Source organism: Henckelia pumila, chromosome 3, assembly GCF_033568475.1.
Source record: "Henckelia pumila isolate YLH828 chromosome 3, ASM3356847v2, whole genome shotgun sequence".
Taxonomy (NCBI): domain Eukaryota; kingdom Viridiplantae; phylum Streptophyta; class Magnoliopsida; order Lamiales; family Gesneriaceae; genus Henckelia; species Henckelia pumila.
The window spans coordinates 122564193-122571018 of NC_133122.1; positions in this window are offsets into that span (position 1 = coordinate 122564193).

The window sequence follows — 6826 nt, forward strand, 5'->3', positions numbered from 1 at the left end:
CCATAATTTTCAAAAGGTAGAGCCCAATTGCTTCCAAAGCAACCTCCATGTTTTTACCTCATGTCCAATAAGGGCCCAATAATATGACGCCGTTTATTGTGACATGTCAAGATGACCCATCAATATCAAGTTGTGATGGACGGTCGCCATGTGGATCCCCAATAATATGAGCCAATCCCATGGGAGTTCCATCCAACTTACAACATGTGTCGATCCAATGTACAGCTTTCCGACGAACGGGCCCCCCAATAATAAGAGCCGGACCGTATCCGCGGGTAGCATCTCATACATTGATCGTTGATGGAAGGTAGGAAAATTTAAACAATATTTAAATTTCCTTTATTTATCTGGATATCAATTTTAAATCATATTTAAAATGAGGGATTTTAATTTTGAAAATTTGTCTCATCATTTAAAATTTGTATGCTTGCGGGATTCATACAATTTAGTCTAAACATGCATACAAAGATAATATCATATATTATATTTTAGGATGATCGATTCCATTACTAATCGACCCGTGGTTGCCAATCACGAGTCTAAGTCCAATCCTAGGTGATATGCAAGTATGCAATGCAATCCTATTACATTGTGCTTCCAATTTACATTTCTTCAGTCTTTATTGTCTGTTGGGCTCACCTCCGTCTTCAAATCTTCATCTCCCACTAAGTATAATGTATTTACAATAAATAAATATGACAAGTAGGGGATACATTTTAAGGGTTGGGAACGGGCCATAAACCAGGCCCGCTTTTATTACATATGACAATTCATATTGGGCCATAAACTAGGCCCATTAATAAATCCAACAACAATAAAAACAAATGTAAATTCCCTAACATACACCTAAAAAATTGGTCATGGTAATCGATCATCCTTATCCAATAATATTTAATTCAAAATTAATTTATTGGATAACTTGCAATGGCAATTAAATTAAAAAGGATAAAATCATATTCCATATATAAAATCTTATTTTACATACAAAATCATATTTTACCTTTTTATCAAATAAAATCATATTTTACATATAAAATCAAATTTTATACATAAAATCATATTTTACTCAATATTTCCATAAGATCATATCTTATCATCAATTGTACAAAAAATAATTAATTTCATAAAATCTGATTTAACGGATAAAATCTATAAATTTTCCAAAAATTCAAATTTATCCAAAAATCAATTTTAAAATTTTCGGACTCGAACAATTCGATCCGACGCCTCGTGGACCAATCAAAACAATTTTCAATCGGACCAAAAATAGAATTTTAACATATTAAAATTTTAATTAAAAATAAAAATTAATTTTCCCGGGCAGCCCGCGCCCCAAAAGGGGCTCGGGCCGGGCAGCCCGTCGCTGCCCCTTGGGCAACGATGATCGCTGCCCTGGGTAGCGATGGACTCGCTGCCCTTGGGCAGCGACGTTCGCTGCCTCGGGTTTGCCCATTAATTTTAAAATTTTAAAATCCTTTTGTTTCAAAAAACCAAGGCTTAAAAATTTTTGTACAATCGATTAATTTAATCGCTTGATCTGAGCAACCTGGCTCTGATACCACTGTTGGAAACCGGTGTTCAGATCAATCAGAATTGATACCCGGTGCAGCGGAAGTTTTAAAATTTTATATGGAACGATTCCATATCATGGGTATCAAAACTTTACGATTAAATTGTGCGTGTAAAAATTAAATAACAATTAAATTTTTACCTTGAAATCTCGAAACGAGATTATGGACACCAACAGATTAAACTGCTCTTGTTGTATATCCCAGGAACTGATGAACGAACAATTCTTCAATCAGGTCCACGAACAGAAGTTTAATCCCTCTGATAGACTGCAATAGAAAGTCTATCAGAAGTTTCTGCGAAGTGATAGAACAGATATGATCTGCTAATTCAGACAGCAAATTCGAAATTCTCAGACTGAAAGTTCTCTAAGACAGAGAGAGGGGGGGCGGCCGAAATTCCTAGACTGGAGGCTAGGGTTTTCGAAAATTTGAGTGTAAGTTGTGTGTAATTTCTGTACTGCAATAACTTATTTATAATGTGGGCTGCTAACAGCTTAGGGCCCATTAGTCATAAGTTCAAGCCTGACAAGCAAAGCCCGCATGTTCAGAAATTAATATAAAATTCATCGTGACTCAGATTGATAAACCAATTTCACCAATGTGCACACAAACCATTTCTGCATCTTTTAAAGTCAAGATAAATTTTCAGAATCCGAATTCAGTGGTTTCCAAAAATGTCCATCACTATGTCATTTTAGGTTATCTTACTCCTTCTACTCTTAAATGAGAAGTCCCACTTCTTTATTCACTAAATTTAACTCTTTAAATTTAATTATCTTAACGGGGATTAAAAATCCATTACTTGTGTGACCCTCAATGGTTCAGGGATACAGCTAGCCGTGGGCTCACAACTCCTTGTGACTCGGAAAAACAATTTCCGACTTGCCCATCGAATCATGGTAAGAGCGCCTAGCAACATCGCCCCATGATTCCCTAGGTATCACTGATAGTGCCTGCAAGAACCAATAGATTTTGGTTAGCGTACAGTACGGTCCCTTCATCCATATATCCCGATCGAATCAACAACTATTGGTAAATCGAGAGTCGTTCGAGATTCGATAACTATGCAATGCATCTTGAAGATCAAATAGTGACATCGCATGTGCTACTAAGAAACCATTTCTTAAAACACATCATGTACTCTGGCCAGAGATTTGTCACACTAATATCTCCTCAGATTGCATAGGATATCCACACTCGCAAGTATGTGGTGAATCCTTGACAACAAAGCATCGACTCCTATATGTGTCGTAACTGTACCCAATCCCGACACCTGATGACCCCAATAGAGTAGGTAAATGAGTCAAAGTACAGTACTAGCATATAGAGTCTCAATGATGTTTCAAGTAGTAAGGACTAATGGTGTACAACCAAAACCGCGGACTTTATCCACTCGATAAGTGATAACCACTTGGAAAGTTCGGATAGGGTAGTTCGATCATTCATCGTATGAATATCCATTTGCATGCTTTGAACATCTCTATGTTCCATACCAATGAAACGTGGTACTCGGCATCGCAAATGCTAGTCTCAATCTCGAGCGATCCTTATCCTTATTAACGGATGGCTCAATCGACTAGGAACTGTTTAGAATATACAGTGACTATAAGATGTGTTTCATGATAGCCATCCCCATGTGCCACCACATCTTACATACACTATAGTATATTCAAGGTCTTCATCTAAACATCTTATAGTATGTCACAACATAATAATATGATAAAAGATAAAGTAAATGCCATTATAAAAGTTAAATTATATTAAACAAAAGATTGTTTATACATAGAGTCATAAAAGCCCTTAGCCACAAGTTGGCTCACCGAGCACCCACTCTTTCAGTAATGCATAGTTATCGAATCTCGAACGGCTCTCGATGCACCAATGGTTGTTGATTCGATCGGGATATATGGATGAAGGGACCGTACTGTACGCTAACCAAAATCTACTGGTTCTTGCAGGCACTATCAGTGATACCTAGGGAATCATGGGGCGATGTTGCTAGGCGCTCTTACCATGATTCGTTGGGCAAGTCGGAAATTGTTGTTCCGAGTCATAAGGAGTTGTGAGCCCACGGCTAGCTGTATCCCTGAACCATTGAGGGTCACACAAGTAATGGATTACTAAACCCCGTTGAGATAGTTAAATTTAAAGAGTTAAATTTAATGAAAGAGAAGTTGGACTTCTTAAATAAAAGGAATGGAATTTTCTAAAATAACATAGGGATGGGCATTTTTGGAAATCACTGAATTCGGATTCAGATAAATTATCTTGAATTCAAAAGATGCAGAAATGGTTTCTGTGCACATTGGTAAAATCAGTTTATTAATAGGAGTCACGATAAATTTTATATTAATTTCTATAATAACAGGCTTCGCTTGTTGGGCTTAAGTTATGGATTGTGGGCCCTAAGCAGATAGAGTCCTAATACAATTATAACTTAATCTAGTCTAGAAATTATCTATAAATACATGTTTAATGTTCGAAAATCATAAGCTTTCAGTCTTGCAATTTTTGAATTACACACATATATTTTCAAGAGGAATTTTCGAAAATCCTCTGCTCTTTTTTGAGATAATTCAATCTGTAATTTTTGTGAAAAATTACATTCTGAATTGAAAGATCAAATCTGTTTATTCTCTTCGATAAACATCTGATTGATTTCTAGTGCAATCAATCAGAGGGTTTTAGTTTTCTATTCGTGGAATTAATTCCGGAGGTTGATCGTGATAGTCATCGGTTCCTGGGATTTACAAGAAGAGAAGATTAAATTCTGTTGGAGTCCATAATCAAGCCTTTGCTTGAATAGGTAAAATATTTAATTATTTATATATTTTACTTGCAACAATTTTAATCGTTAAGATTTGATACCCACGATATGGAATCGTTCCATATCGAAAAAAATAAAATTTTTAAACTTCCGCTGCTCCGGGTATCACATCCGTGTGATCAGAGAACACATGTTCCAACATGCTCTACCTTGCTTCTTCATTGCTGTGCATCAATTCTTCATGTACATCCCAAATCTGCTCATGCGTTCATTCAGAAGCTGTCATGGCTGCTGCTCTTCATTGCTGTTCTTCTTCGTTCTATCCCTTTCGAATCGTGCGAAAAGTTGCGGGTCTAGTTCTTCACGATGCATCACATCTCATGATCTTCATCCAACACGGTGTGTTTCTTTTTCACTAAAAATCCCGAATCACCATCATGTTCTGTAAATAAAGCAATAGACTGTTGACCGGCTAATTCGGTGTGAATAAATTCTACTGGCAAGCGTACCAGGTCAAGTAATAGTAAAGTGTACAAAGGTCCAATTATCGATCCCTCAGGGACTGTATAATTATGAATACCAAAATATATTTATCTCTACTTAATCTAGACTAATTAATAAAGTGGATTTCAGATTTTTAACTACTAAAATAAATTGCAATTAAAATTAAATTAATTCAAAACGCAGCAGAAAAAAAAACTGGATTTAATGAAATGGGAAAAGATCCGATCAAGGACGCACGTAGGTACCAAACAAATAATGTAACAAGCAGTCAATTCAGGATTCGGACTTAATCTTAGATCACGGTGAATTCTCCTAACTTGTTTAAAGGACTATTTCTAGAATAATTAAACTTATTCAAATGTTGACGGATCAATCTTTCATAATTCAAATCAACTTCGAATGCATTAAATATTTGTGAGAACTCAGTTTGCACCTAAAACCGCACAATGAAATCGGATACTATTTCTAGCCAATTTAACCTCGTGTTAATTATTAGAGTGATCAAAATCAATTCCTCCTCTGTCGTCTTGGAATCAATTAACATGCAAGCAAACAACTAGCCAGGTTATTCACAAGACAAAATTAAATCTAATAATCAATAAAATAAAATCTATTCCAAAAATTTCCAAATAAACAAACAAGTTTTCTACATAAATTTGTCTGGCCCAATCACGTGGCCTTGATCGAAAAGAAAAACTACTCAAAAATCAAATTCATAATTTAAACAAAAGTTTAAATCATGAATTTTCAAAATAAAAATAAAAGAAAGGAATAAGAAAATCTCCCAAGCCGTAGAGTAGTCGCCTCTGGAAATCTTCTCTAAAATTCGGAACCCTCAAAAATTAATTAAATATCCTATTTATAGTATTTTAGAACCCTCAATAATTAAATTCCTTGTTGAAATATAATTTTCGAAATTTTCTCACCCCGCAACACGCGCGCGAGCCCGGAAAACCCACGCTCGCGCGCACATATAAAATACAGTGGGCTCAACTATGCGCGCGCACGCTCCAAATCCTCACGCCCGGGCGCGGCCTGCGTTTTCACTTGCTGGAATATTACTCGATGCTTGCGCGCACCATGTCCTCGCGCATGCCCGTTTCCATCATAAAGTTTTTGGAAATTTGTACTGAGCTTGCGCGAGGAACCACCCAAGCTCACGCGCGGTCTTCCTTACTTTGCTAGAATTTTATTCGAAGCTTGCGTTCCATGTGCTTCATCGTGCTCGACTCCGCTTCGTAATCCTTCTAACTCCATCGCAACAGCAATCTATTGCACAGCTCCCTTCACGCAGCTGCTCATCTCGTTCTTGCTCTTCTTTGAATCTTCAATGCATCGCATGGGTGAAGCTTCGTTCTTCTTCGAATCGATGCCGCTTCGAACTCTTCTTCTCTTGTTCAATTCGTTCAATATTACATCTCGACAGCGGATCACTTTGGCTCTTTTCATTCTTTAATGTGCAAATTTTTCATTCTTTCATTCTTCATCGTGTAGCACATGATCTTCATTCTTCTTCTTCTGAAGTTCGTTGCGGTGCTCGCACCCTCGCTTCAATCTTGCTGGAAATTGCTGCTCTATCATTGTCCTTCATCATGCACCATAATTCCCGAGTTTCCGTCTATTTCTGCAATTAAAACTAAGAGAATGCGGTGTAGATAAAATGCACAAAATGACACTAAAACATAAATAAAATAATACAAACATATGCAAAATACTTATGAAAACAACACAACAATATGCATATAAAATGTACTTATCAACTGTCATGTAGATAATATGCACGAAACGACACAAAATAATATTAAAACATAAAACGAAAGCATGCAAAATCTACTACAGAATGCTATGAAAATATGCATACAAAATGCACATATCAAGGGACAGCTGCCTTTGAGATACCTTGGAGCTCCGCTTTTCTGTGGGAACCGAAAGTGCTCGTTATTTGAGCCCTTTTTGCAGTCGGTTCGGAAAAAGCTGGAGGGTT